Raw genomic sequence first — 12,183 nt, forward strand, 5'->3', positions numbered from 1 at the left:
TTGAATAACGATAACACGGACAGTGTGATGTGTTAAGCTTGATTTCCAAGACATTACATTTTTCGAGATTAAATAAAATGTTTGTGGTTTTGTATGGAGCAGACGACACTTCACAGTTTCCAATAGGGTTAGCCGAGATTGGAATACACCACATTCAGGATATTTCTACTCTGTTCCACAATTAAAGAAGGCCACCTTCAATTTTAGATAGAACTGATTAAATTTTCTCTCTGCTGGGATCCTAAATTTGGAAGTACGAAACCAACACTAACACTTTTTACGATGTAAAACACGAGAAGAAATTTGTAGGTATAATCGTATCTTGCGTAAGCTCGATCGATGGGAATCATCCGGATCCCATGTTATTTGTTTACCATTTCGCAATTCTTAGATTTCATGATTCATCTTTAAAACATTTGAAACCTAGTGAGAGTGTTTCATCTGCTGTAGTGATGTAGTAAAATGATTGAAAACAGATTCCTAGAACCATTTAAGAAATGAAATGGATTAGTGAACTGACTTATCACCATTTGTTATCTTGTATCTCAAGTTTTATGCACGATATCTGAGGTAAGTACCAGAATCAAATTCAAGTGGTTGGTTACGAGGTTGTTTTGCCTTATGTATCCTATGTACTTCACAGTGGTCAAGTGGCGTATTAATGATAATAATAATTCGAGGTTCTTATATACCGCTTTATCACAACCTAGTTCGTAGGTCGTCTCAAAGCGGTTCACAAATTATTATCCGTGGTTAAAGGGCCTTTGTAACCAGTCTACATCTTTCTCAACTCCCTGGGGAGCATACAGCCGGTGCTGCCATTTCGGTGCTCACAGCTCGCATTCTACAATTCTAGCACTACCCAACCTCGTACTCAGTCACAGCTTAGTAGACTGGAACAAGCGGAGTAAAGTATCTTGCTCAAAGATACAACACAGTGCCGTGCTGTGACTCGAACCTGCAACCCTTTGGTCACGAGCCTGGCGTCCTACCACTAGACTACCGTGCCTCCTATAGTAGTGGATAGTGCACTTGCCTTTCATTAAAACAGTTTGACCCAATCAGACATGAAAAGATATTGGGTCACCTGACCAACCAAATGGGTTTTCTCTGGGTACTTGTCCCCTCTGTAGATGGGTCAACTAGGGTGATTATTAACAGTTCTTAAAACATGTTTCATAATTGTTGTAAAAAAAAAATAATGAACTTTTTTCATTGAATGTTCCTGAATGGATAATATGTATGATATATTTTTATGATTAATGATGATATGTTTTATCAAAGTAACTATTTCTTTCTTAAGCTGTTGTATTTAATGGAAATTTATGCAAATAATGTCAAAATGAATTTTGGATAAATATCTGGATTGTGTACAAAATTTATGAAGAATGATTGAGTATCAAGATCATATTAGTAATTGAAAATAAAGTAAAAATATAACGTATATAATGTAAAATGGTCGCCCTCTGTCCCCATTGGATACAGTGGAATAAGTCAAGTAAGTCATAGTGTAAAATGGATTTGTGACCAAATACTATTTAAGCATGTCGCTGTAATACTATCTCATACACAGTCGCAAAAGAAGCAAGTCTTGTTGTTATATCCTTGGGCTATACTTACTTTATAATGCAGGTTCGGACACCATCCCATACATTATTGATACATATAAGTTGTGTAATACCACAGTTTGTGATGTAACAAAGCATGATACAATGTGGTCACAAATTTTCTGAAACTTGTTATGTATATATATTTATTATGTTTTGAGATTCTGTGTTAACAAGACCACATCCAAACTGTATGGAATTTGAAATAAAGGGGGGAACTATGGTATTATTACTGAGCATGGATCTGTTGCTATTCAGTGAAGAAGGTCAAGGATCCCCGTAATACCGCCAAAACCGGAAATTATGAACTTGAAGTAACTTTTCCGGCACGATTATAGCTTTGAAGAAAAACATACCTTGCAGACTTTCATGAAAATATAATAGAGATGAAATAAACAACAAATAACCAAAAATAGAGTCCTGAGTGTAACAAAAAATAGCGTGGCTAGGCGAGGATTTGAACCTTGGACCTCTAATTATTTTGCTGTCACTCTAAGCTACTGGGCTACCTGGTCAACAGAAATGTCCTGGACCAATGTTAACTGTGCTACAGTTATATACAAATCAAAATCAAGGGTAGGTTACTGTAAATACGAAAAATCAGAGTGCATTGGGACAGGGATCCTTAACCCTTTCACCACTGTAGACCATAATGGACTCATCCATATCAATGCATGGCAGTCTGCTAAAGTTACATAGGGGTGAAAGGGTTAAAGGCTCAACCAACTAAATCATTTACTATATGTTATTACTAAGCGTTTGAGCTAATAGCGTTAATATTTGAAGTTCAACACCAGTGACAACTGTCTAGATTCACAGATACATACCTGACAAGGATTAAAAAGGCATTTTTTGGGGAGTTTGGTGGTATTTAAGAGTGCTACAGGCGTCTGCTTTTGACAACCGAAAGTTACAAGCCAAACCGGTGAAATGGGACGTGAACACCCCCTGACATTTGACCCCATATAAATCTGCCATCACATTTTAAAATCTATTGAAAATATACATTTTTCTAAAGTTCAATATCTGTAAATTTCATTCAAAGTAAAATATGTCAACAATTACCTATTTAAATTACTCAGAGGCACTGTTTTAACTTGGAACAAATTTTGGATAGGGATTACAATCATATGAAACACTTGCTGATTGGCTGATTTAGTTGTGCGAGTCCTTAAACATAAGTCCTGATCCTGGTGTAAGACAAGGTGGTGTTTATACCTTGAATTTCACAGTGTTTTCAGATAATGCTGATAATGTTCGGTATTGATTTAACATGGACATAAATCCTTTTCATGAACAACATTGATTATATAACAAACTTTGTTCTGTAGGAAAGTTATCTTGCTGTATGAGCAGAGGGGATATATTACTTTTATATAGAGTAACCTTTATTACACTTTTAACAGTGATATATTAGATTTGATCAATTTGATATAAATTTTATCCTTAAACTGTGTCATTTATCAAAATCAACATCTGTCATAGTGTGAAGATACCACATATTTTATTATTGACCAATCAGAATGGTACTTCCTAAACACTGCATTAAAGTTGAACTCATTCACCCCTACATATTTAAACTGAACTTGCCCAGTTTTTGATTTGGTAAGGTTCAAATGTGACTTTAGGGGTGAATGGGTTGGTTAAAGCTGGAGATTTTCGGGTCATATACCAGATAATGGTAGAAAACAATGGGATTGCGCTGAGCAGTCCATTCAAAATGCATGGTGCGAAGCCCTGTTGTCAAGCTTGACAAAATATTATGCCAAATATTTTTGATGCAGTAACATTTTCGCCCATTGTAGGTGCTTTAAAAATGTTTAAAAAAGAAAAGAAAAAATGAATTGATTATTCTGTTGAATCAAGAAATTACTTCACTGGTATTGCAGAAAATATTGATGCTTTGCACTCATGAAAAATATTTATATTCTGCCATTCTCATGAAATCATATACATTTGGCAATCAACAGAATACCATTACATACTGTATCCTATAGGCGTATCTATTGCATTGTAACAATGAATAGTTTGAATGAAAGTTAAAGAAATACAGGAGAAAAACACTGTATCAGTGGAGGCTCTAGATCTTTTAAAAGCAGGCAATTCATATTAGAATTGACAGTTGAGTTTGAGCATTGTTATTAATATTTCCATCTTTTGCTCATGCAAATCCTTCAGATTCATATATTTTTTTGTTGCTTATAAATATGAAAATGAGTTTTTAAAGAAATAATTTGATTCCAAAATAGATTTATAAATAACTTAGTGATAGTAAATACAAAATTTGAAGGATGGGATTGTTAGAGATGTACATTTACACTGTGGCCTATTATTGGTCCAGAATCCTGGACTTTTTGGTAGGTTACATAAACAAGTTATTGACCCCGTTTGGTCAGTGGATGTACTATTGATTCCGGGGGCATTACACTATTAGCCAGCTCATTTGGATTAATCAAAGGCTTTGTTTCACGTGTCAATTATTTATTAACCATTTCAAATTGCGGTTAAGTAGTCATGGTTTCAGGGGCCAAACAGGAGTATTGATTCTTTACCTCTTTGTTTTGAGGTGCCTGAAGTATCAACTGTAAATAGATAAACTAGATAGAGGCTATCATTAAATCTGCAATAAGACTGCTATAAGATGTTATATGTTAACTACACTGTGGCCGGTCCAGTGGGATGTTAACTACAGTGTGGCCGGTCCAGTGGGATTTCTGCCATCTGGCATGGAGGGTTGGGTGGTCAGGTGGCGCAGTGGTTAGCACATTCACCTTTCACCTTGAAAAACTGGGGTTCAATTCCCAGATCTGACATAAAAATGCCTGTGGTCACCTGAGCAACCACTACGGTCCATGTTCTCTGGGTTCCTTCCATGTAACACAATATATAAACGATTTTGGCCATGTTACACACCCAGGTGAAACATGATTAATTGAAGGGAAACAAAGAATAGTGTTTCCCTACCATAAGGTCAAATATGTTATTATACTGATGTAAACCAATAACACAAAAGTAAATATGGTCAGGTTGATGTGCCGTCTGCTTCTGTCACTTGGAACTCTGGTGTGGTGGTTCTTGTCAATTTTTTTCTTAAGAGGCTCAGAGTAAGGGAAATATGTCTAGGGAAACTTGAGCATGTGAGGGGAATATGATGTTTTATTTCTCCATCATGTGATCAATAAAACCAATCAGACGTGCTGTTATGACGTATAATATGTTTAAATCTCTTGGTGCACATGAATAAATGTGTGATAAATCTCTTGGAAATAAGAAGTTATATAGCTCTTGTGAATTAAAAGGTCTGAAGAAAATTCAACTTCAGTTGAAATCTGACTACAGCCAAAAGGAACACTTACATCATGTTTCTATCTCGAGAGATGTACCAGTAGATACAAAACCATTCATTAATTGTCTGTATTTTCACAGTTCTCTATTGTGAAATTTTTTAAACAAAAGTTAAGACGATTTCTGGTATTTGTTAAACTTATTGAGCATTGGTACGCCCAGTGAGTGAGTTATAAATTGTGCACTGCTCATAAACTTCAGATGTTTGGAAGGAAAATTACCAGATGTTGTCTCCTGGGAAAACTCTCAAAACAAATGCAGCGTTTGTTACATCTTCAAGATTTGAATGTGAAAACCAACCAGATGCTTATAAAGATTGCGTAGAAAGTTAGCATTGTTTCAAGATAAATCTATTAATGTAGGAAAGAAAACTAAAGTTTGAATTGATTGAATTTGCTGCAGATAGAAATAAAGGGAAGACAACTCTAAATCTGTTAGATTTATGAACAAGATGACTCTTTAAGTACACAACCTGTGTTATAAATGAAGAAGAGAACCCAAATCAAGGTGCACTATAACTGAATTACCCCTTTGATGTGAAAAATAAATGTTGAAAACTATGAATATGAATTACATAATCTTTTCCGAAATATTTCTGTGTCTTCATCCGATTTATACAGACACCAGGAAATTACTTTTTTTTCAAATTGACCTTTTTTTTGCCTTTCAAAATGAGAGTGAATTTATCGTGATAGCAAACATTAGTTCACAGCATATTATATATATAGTATGTTCATGTAAATTAAAGGGCGAAATTAGCACTAGGCAAATACAGATTTTCACGCTGACCGGTGATTATTTGACGAGAAGAAAATTATCCAGTGTACGATATATATATATATATATGTATGAAAACTTCATAAATATTTGTTGGAGATGTCAATAGTTGACATGTATGACCAATATCCTAGATAATATCGAACAAAAATGAACTAATATCTAAAGATGAGCATATATAGATCATACTACAAGGAGATCGAGCCGACACATACAGTTAACAAGGAGAAGTGTGGTCTGGGTGCCTTTATGACCTAGAATTAGCCAGTTCCGCAGAATGTCACAGCGAGACGTATTGAGGCAATATGTCCTAGAGAACGCATAAATATGTCCTAGTGAACATAACCAGACATTCTTAAGTTATTTATAGCTTTTGCTATATTGATAAACACTGTGGCTGAGGTCATAAGCATCGCTTTTGATTGGGAAACTATTTTAACAGTTAACAATAACTGTACAAAGATAATGGAGTACTAGTCCCCCCATTGTTTTTCTTTTGTCCTGAACCAATAAAAAGCTTTTCGTTTGTGAATTTACTTTCATTTGGCCATAAAATGTTATTTACACCATAGTATAGGTAACTTTCAGCTAATATTCAATGTCTGATAACCTATGGTAACATATAACTGAAAATATTCTGCTGTGATCACCAAAATATAATCTCATCTGGGGTTTACATGAATATATATACCCTGACATAAAAATTCAGCACCTGTGTATTCTGACCCCCTGCTTTATGTGACCATTTTGCAAATTCCACTGGGTATCGCTATAGATTAAAACATAAAGCAGTCTTGTTTGGTGTAAATTTACTAAAAATATGTGTTTAGAGCAAAATAAAAAAATGTTTCAGGGAAAATGTACCCATGTATCAAAAAAAACCTCAAAGACATGCTGTTAATAAGTGATCAAGTTATTAAAAACAGAGATATGGTGAATGATCATTTTCCTTTGAATTTTTTGGAGTTTTTCTGATGTTATTTATATGAAAATGCTTTGGTTGCTTTTGTCAAAAAAAGAAAAAGCTGGCAGTTGCAGGCAAGAAAAGAGGTTGGTAGGCTAAACTTGTCTGGCTAAGAAACAGGCTTGTAGGCAAGACTAAGTAGGCAAGCTAACAGGCTTGTAGGCAAGACTAGGCAGGCAAGAATGGTAGTCTAGACTAGGCAGTCAAGGAAAAAAGCTAGTTTTCAAGACTAGGCAGGCTAGAATACAGGCTGGTAGGCAAGATTAGGCGGGCTAGGAAACAGACTAGTTTGCAAGACTAGGCAGGTTAAAATACAGGCTGGTAGGCTAGACTAGGGAGGCAAGATAACAATCTAGTTTGTAAAACTATGCAGGTTAGAATACAGGCTGGTAGGCAAGAATAGGAAGGCAATAATACAGGCTGGAAGGCAAGTATTGGTAGGCTAGAATACAGACTGGTAGGCAAGACTATGTAGGCAAGAAAACAGGCTGGGCATTGCAAGAATAAGCAGGCTAGATTATGGGCTGGTAGGCATGACTAGGCAGGCAAGAATACAGACTTGTAGGGAAGAGTTGGAAGCAAAGAATTCAGGCTGGTAGGCAAGACTAGGCGGGCTAGAATACAGGCTTGTAGGCAAGACTAGGCGGGCTAGAATACAGGCTTGTAGGCAAGACTTAAATTTGGCAAGAGAACATGTTTGTGGTGAAGAAAGGACAGAAAGAACTGCATGTTGGTGTGGAGAGGAGTATAGACTGGTAGGCAAGTATGAGCTGGGAGGCAATAACATAAGCAGGTGGGAAATACTGCAGAGAGATAAGCTAGTAAGTATAGTTTTGTTGGCAGGAAACTTACTGAGGAGTGATACATGTAACTACATATATATTTCACCTGTGTATCATAACAGGTCTAGTAGCCTGAAGTTGATTTGTACTGTAATCAATATCAACCACATGTTTCTGAAGGATAAGTGTCTGCAAATTGCGCCTGCACAAAATGTGCATGTGCAAGTTACTGGTGACCTACATTTTGACCTTTGACATTGGATTAAAAGTGCAAAATGTGTGAGATACCGCTTGTCCAGAGCCTGTCTCCTACATTAATTCACCTGTGATCACCAAAGTTGGTGAACTGGTGCATCTTGGGAAGGTGGAGTGTCACATACGCGAGTTATAATCGTAACTGCCTGAATCGAGTCCATAGTTTAGCATTGGCAGAAATTGGTGACATGCTGCAATCTTGTTCACGTATTCATAGGCTTTTGAGTCATGGTGACGGTACTTATCAGCAATGAAGTACTTGTTCGGTCAATATGATATACCTATGTTTATTGAAAGGGGGAATATTACAAAATGGTTGTAACGCCAAAAGTTTTTTCTCTTTTACAAAGTATATACTTATTGCAAGGTTATATCATCCCTTCAAGCTTATGAAATAATATCCAGTGTATACAGCAGGCTTCCTGCCATTGCTATGTTGAAGATAGAGCATCATTTTAGAAATTTTAGCTCATACTAAAATTTCTGTAAATGTCTGAATTGAAATTTTAGTTTAACTGAAATGGAAACACCTCTAGGATAAACTTTTCTGGATTTTAAAGAGAAAAATTGAGGTTAATGCTTCTTTCTGTATGACAGTTAATACATATATGTACTTTTGTTAACTTTTGTTTGATTTGATTTTTGTTGAAAAAAAAAGTATTGTGAAAATTTGATCCATGCAAAAATGGATTTCTAAATTTTCATAATAATAAGAATTTGGCAGCACTTGATAATAAAAATTAATAATGACATTTTCTACACTCGTCCTCTGCTAGGGAACATCAAAGAAATCGTTAATGATCTGCTTTGTAATATTTGGGATTTATAAATGGCCTGTAAAACTGTGAAACTGTTTACCATTTTGTCGCAGTTTAACTTTCGCCTTTTTGTCCCTCCTCAATGAGGGCAATTTGTCATGACAGCGAAATGTTAGTACACAACATTCAATATATAGTTATTACATGTGGAGGACGAAATTTACACTGGGCGAACACGGATTTTATCGGAAAAGGGTGAATATTTGACCGTGTGAAAGTTTGCCTGGTATATACAGTAATCCTTGTCCCAGTAATTAAGAAAACAGATTGCTTTTGATAGAACAAATTTCGTGGTTTCTTTTTCTAACCTGTAAATTTCAAAATTATAACACAATCTTCACTTTTTCAACTTATACTGGTACACCCCATTTCATAATTGACCTAAATCCTGTATCCCCCAAAGCAATTAATGTTGTACATGTGTGTCATTAAGTGACTGTCTAATATGCACCGCGCCCATCTACTCCTGGGCAATGTCAAGGTCAGATGCTGGTGGAACCTATGAAAACCCTTCTGTTGTATGTGAAAACATATCTGAGATTTAAAATGTCAACTTTGTAATAATTTCTGTTTTTCAAATATATGTTCCACCACAGGGATTTGATTTAATAAAGGAAGGAGCTAACCTTTGTGCTACCGGAAATATTTGTTCCATTCCTACATTTCTGCAACATTATTGGGAATTATTTAAGAATGTTCAAACTCCCTCAAAGGGCCAGCAAACTGGAATTGTATAAATACTGTATAGTTAATATTTAAAAAGTAACACAAATTAAAAAGGAAAGTAACTTTTTTAAGGCCAGTGTTCACAGAAAGGAATTTAGCAGGGCCTCAACCTTAGATGTTTTACAGACAAGGAAAAAATTGAACTGAGCATTAATTTAAACAAACCAGGTCATACATTTTCTATAGTATGTGTTATACATGTTGTATGTGTCATAGTTTCTTCTGTCTTGATGTTGAGCTTTCAAAATGACCTTAGAAATGTACGTATTATCTAACAGATGTAATATATTTGACAAAAATCTAGAGTACATCAAAAACTGGAGATTTTACTTAATCCTGCTTAGTTTGCAGTATTTCCTATCCTGTAATATATAACCATATATGTATGTATATTTAACTTTTTTTTTTCAAACCTCTTTATTGGTGTACACATGTATGTATATATATCCTGTGTAGTCGGCCTATACAATGCTGGAGGAAGTGTACACTAGCGCTGTGAGTAACTCATCTGGCTGGGACACTCCTGGCCTGGTAGACACTCGTACATTTAAGCTTTATTTAATGAATACAAAAGACGCATGATTTGATTTCTGTACGGATATAGAGTTTTCACTTACTTCCATTGCAGGAGGAAGCGTGTGGGATACTCTGTATACAAGAATTGAGATAAAACTACGAGGGTTCATGAGATTGATACTGCATGGAGTTTAGTTCGTATAATGTGACGGTCAGCGATCGGTAAGTAGTGATATATTTATATCCAAATTTTTGTATTTTCCATTTTGTTGTATTAGCCATAGAAAGTTGTGGACATTGTTGACATCATGTTATCAGTAAGCTAGAAAAACAAATGGTTTAGTATAAACCTGATTCGGACATCATGTCATCCGCTCCATTTCCTCTTAATCTGTGATAGTCATCTAATTAATATAGCAGAAATAGTTTCACTCATTTTCAAAACTTCATGTAAATGGTTTTTTTCTTCTCATTTACAAATAATAAGGTTTAACTGGCATTTAGGAATTTATCCTGTGGAAACTTTATCAACAGATAATGGTATTTGATGGTTGAAATGTAGATATTTCCCCCCAAGGGGATTTGTGATTTAGAATGCATATAACAGTAAGCTCTCACACACAATAACATACATGTAAGTATAATAATGTTGCTTTAAGGGATAAACACTTCGGTCTCATCCTACTGAGTATATAAGTGCGTCCTGCTAGAGCCTTAAAACCCTGTGTGTAGAAAACCCCTAACTAGTATGACTAAACAGGTTTAAGTGGATCCAATTATCCGGGCTGGGTTTACTAGAGCACTGCTGGTCTATACAATTACTTTCTCTTTCCCATTTATACTGATATTTACTTTAAATATAAAATATGACACAAAATGTTTAGACATCATATTCAGACAACAGCCCAATATTGATATTTCCAATTTACATGAAAGAACATATATACATTTAAACAAATTAATTCACAGATACCCTGTTTGCACTTATTTGTTATCAGCTTTTCAAATTTCTGCCTTTATTGAATTGTAAGAAGTTGAAGATTCTGTGTGACAGGTCTATTTATACAATAAACATACCACATTAAAAGTTTTATCTTTAAATCAATTTTTGTCGGAGAAAGTTGACCATGATACTCTCTAATGGAGCTATTTAAGATTACAAAAACTGAGAAATGACGGGGTACATAAATAAAGTCAGCCCAATCCTTCGGAGTTCCCAGAGCACATGGCAGCCACATGTTGGTGAACATGTTTTTTGTGTATCACATTTAAAGAGTCATTCGATCTCCATGAAATATTTCTTCTTGCGCTTTAACAAAATCATCGGGCCATGTGGCACGGAGATGAAATGGTTCCGTTTATACACGTATGCTGTGTTGATAGGAAAGAGTTATGATTCTGATTAACTCTGAGTAAAAATCGGCCAAGTTACATAATGACTTACTCCTTTTTGTAGAAGCCATCTTTCTCATTTACCGCAAAGAACACAAATTACTGTAGACTGTATATCAAGTTCATGTTCTATTAGGAAATGGATCAGATATTGAAACCATACATTTTATTAAACTGTTAAGAAGATACAGGCAGAAAGTTTTAATGACATTTTGTTACGAACTTTATCAGCATTGCAACATGTGTTAGCAGAAACGCAGCATAGAGAGATAGGAAAATGATTCTGATAAGTGATGGGAAAGCCACCAGAAGATAAGACCTTTTTTTGGATGTCAATCTTGGCAGGAAAACCCAAGTGTCCATCATTGTAAATGTGCTCAGTAGGTTCACAGTGTTGAAGGGTTGGATCAATTGTCCTTCAGTGTAAATGTGTCCAATAGGTTCACAGTGTTGAAGGGTTCGACCAATTGTCCTTCAGTGTAAATGTGTTCAATAGGTTCACAGTGTTGAAGGGTTGGATCAATTGTTCTTCAGTGTAAATGTGTTCAATAGGTTCACAGTGTTGAAGGGTTGAACCAATTGTCCTTCAGCGTAAATGTGTTCAATAGGTTCACAGTGTTGAAGGGTTCGACCAATTGTCCTTCAGTGTAAATGCGTTCAATAGGTTCACAGTGTTGAAGGGTTGGACCAATTGTCCTTCAGTGTAAATGTGCTCAGTAGGTTCACAGTGTTGAAGGGTTGGACCAAATGTCCTTCAGTGTAAATGTGTTCAATAGGTTCACAGTGTTGAAGGGTTGGACCAATTGTCCTTCAGTGTCAATGTGTTCAATAGGTTCACAGTGTTGAAGGTTTGAACCAAGTATCCTTCAGTGCAAATGTGTTCAACTGTTTGCAGTTACAATGCTGTAGGATTTGAACTAAGGTTCGTTCAGTGTAAACATCTCTTTGGTTAAGGAAACATAGCTGCAGGTTTCGACCAAGGGTTGTTTAGTGTAAATGGC

At 35.6% G+C, this 12,183-nt stretch overlaps 1 protein-coding gene across 4 annotated transcripts in view; it reads left to right on the top strand.

The window, feature by feature from the left end:
• LOC110453741 (tumor necrosis factor alpha-induced protein 8-like) overlaps nt 1–12,183 on the top strand; it is a 111,812-nt gene that overhangs the window by 42,604 nt on the left and 57,025 nt on the right. For 3 of the 4 annotated variants that reach the window (XM_021502850.1, XM_021502848.1, XM_021502854.1), the window contains exon 3: nt 9,903–10,012. The gene's annotated coding sequence lies outside the window, so the exon portion shown is untranslated. Of the gene's footprint in view, nt 1–9,710; nt 9,770–9,902; nt 10,013–12,183 lie in introns of those variants that run through there. The other variant, XM_021502849.1, reaches the window with a different exon arrangement.

This window comes from Mizuhopecten yessoensis, unplaced genomic scaffold (genome assembly GCF_002113885.1).
Source record: "Mizuhopecten yessoensis strain PY_sf001 unplaced genomic scaffold, ASM211388v2 scaffold7493, whole genome shotgun sequence".
Classification (NCBI taxonomy): domain Eukaryota; kingdom Metazoa; phylum Mollusca; class Bivalvia; order Pectinida; family Pectinidae; genus Mizuhopecten; species Mizuhopecten yessoensis.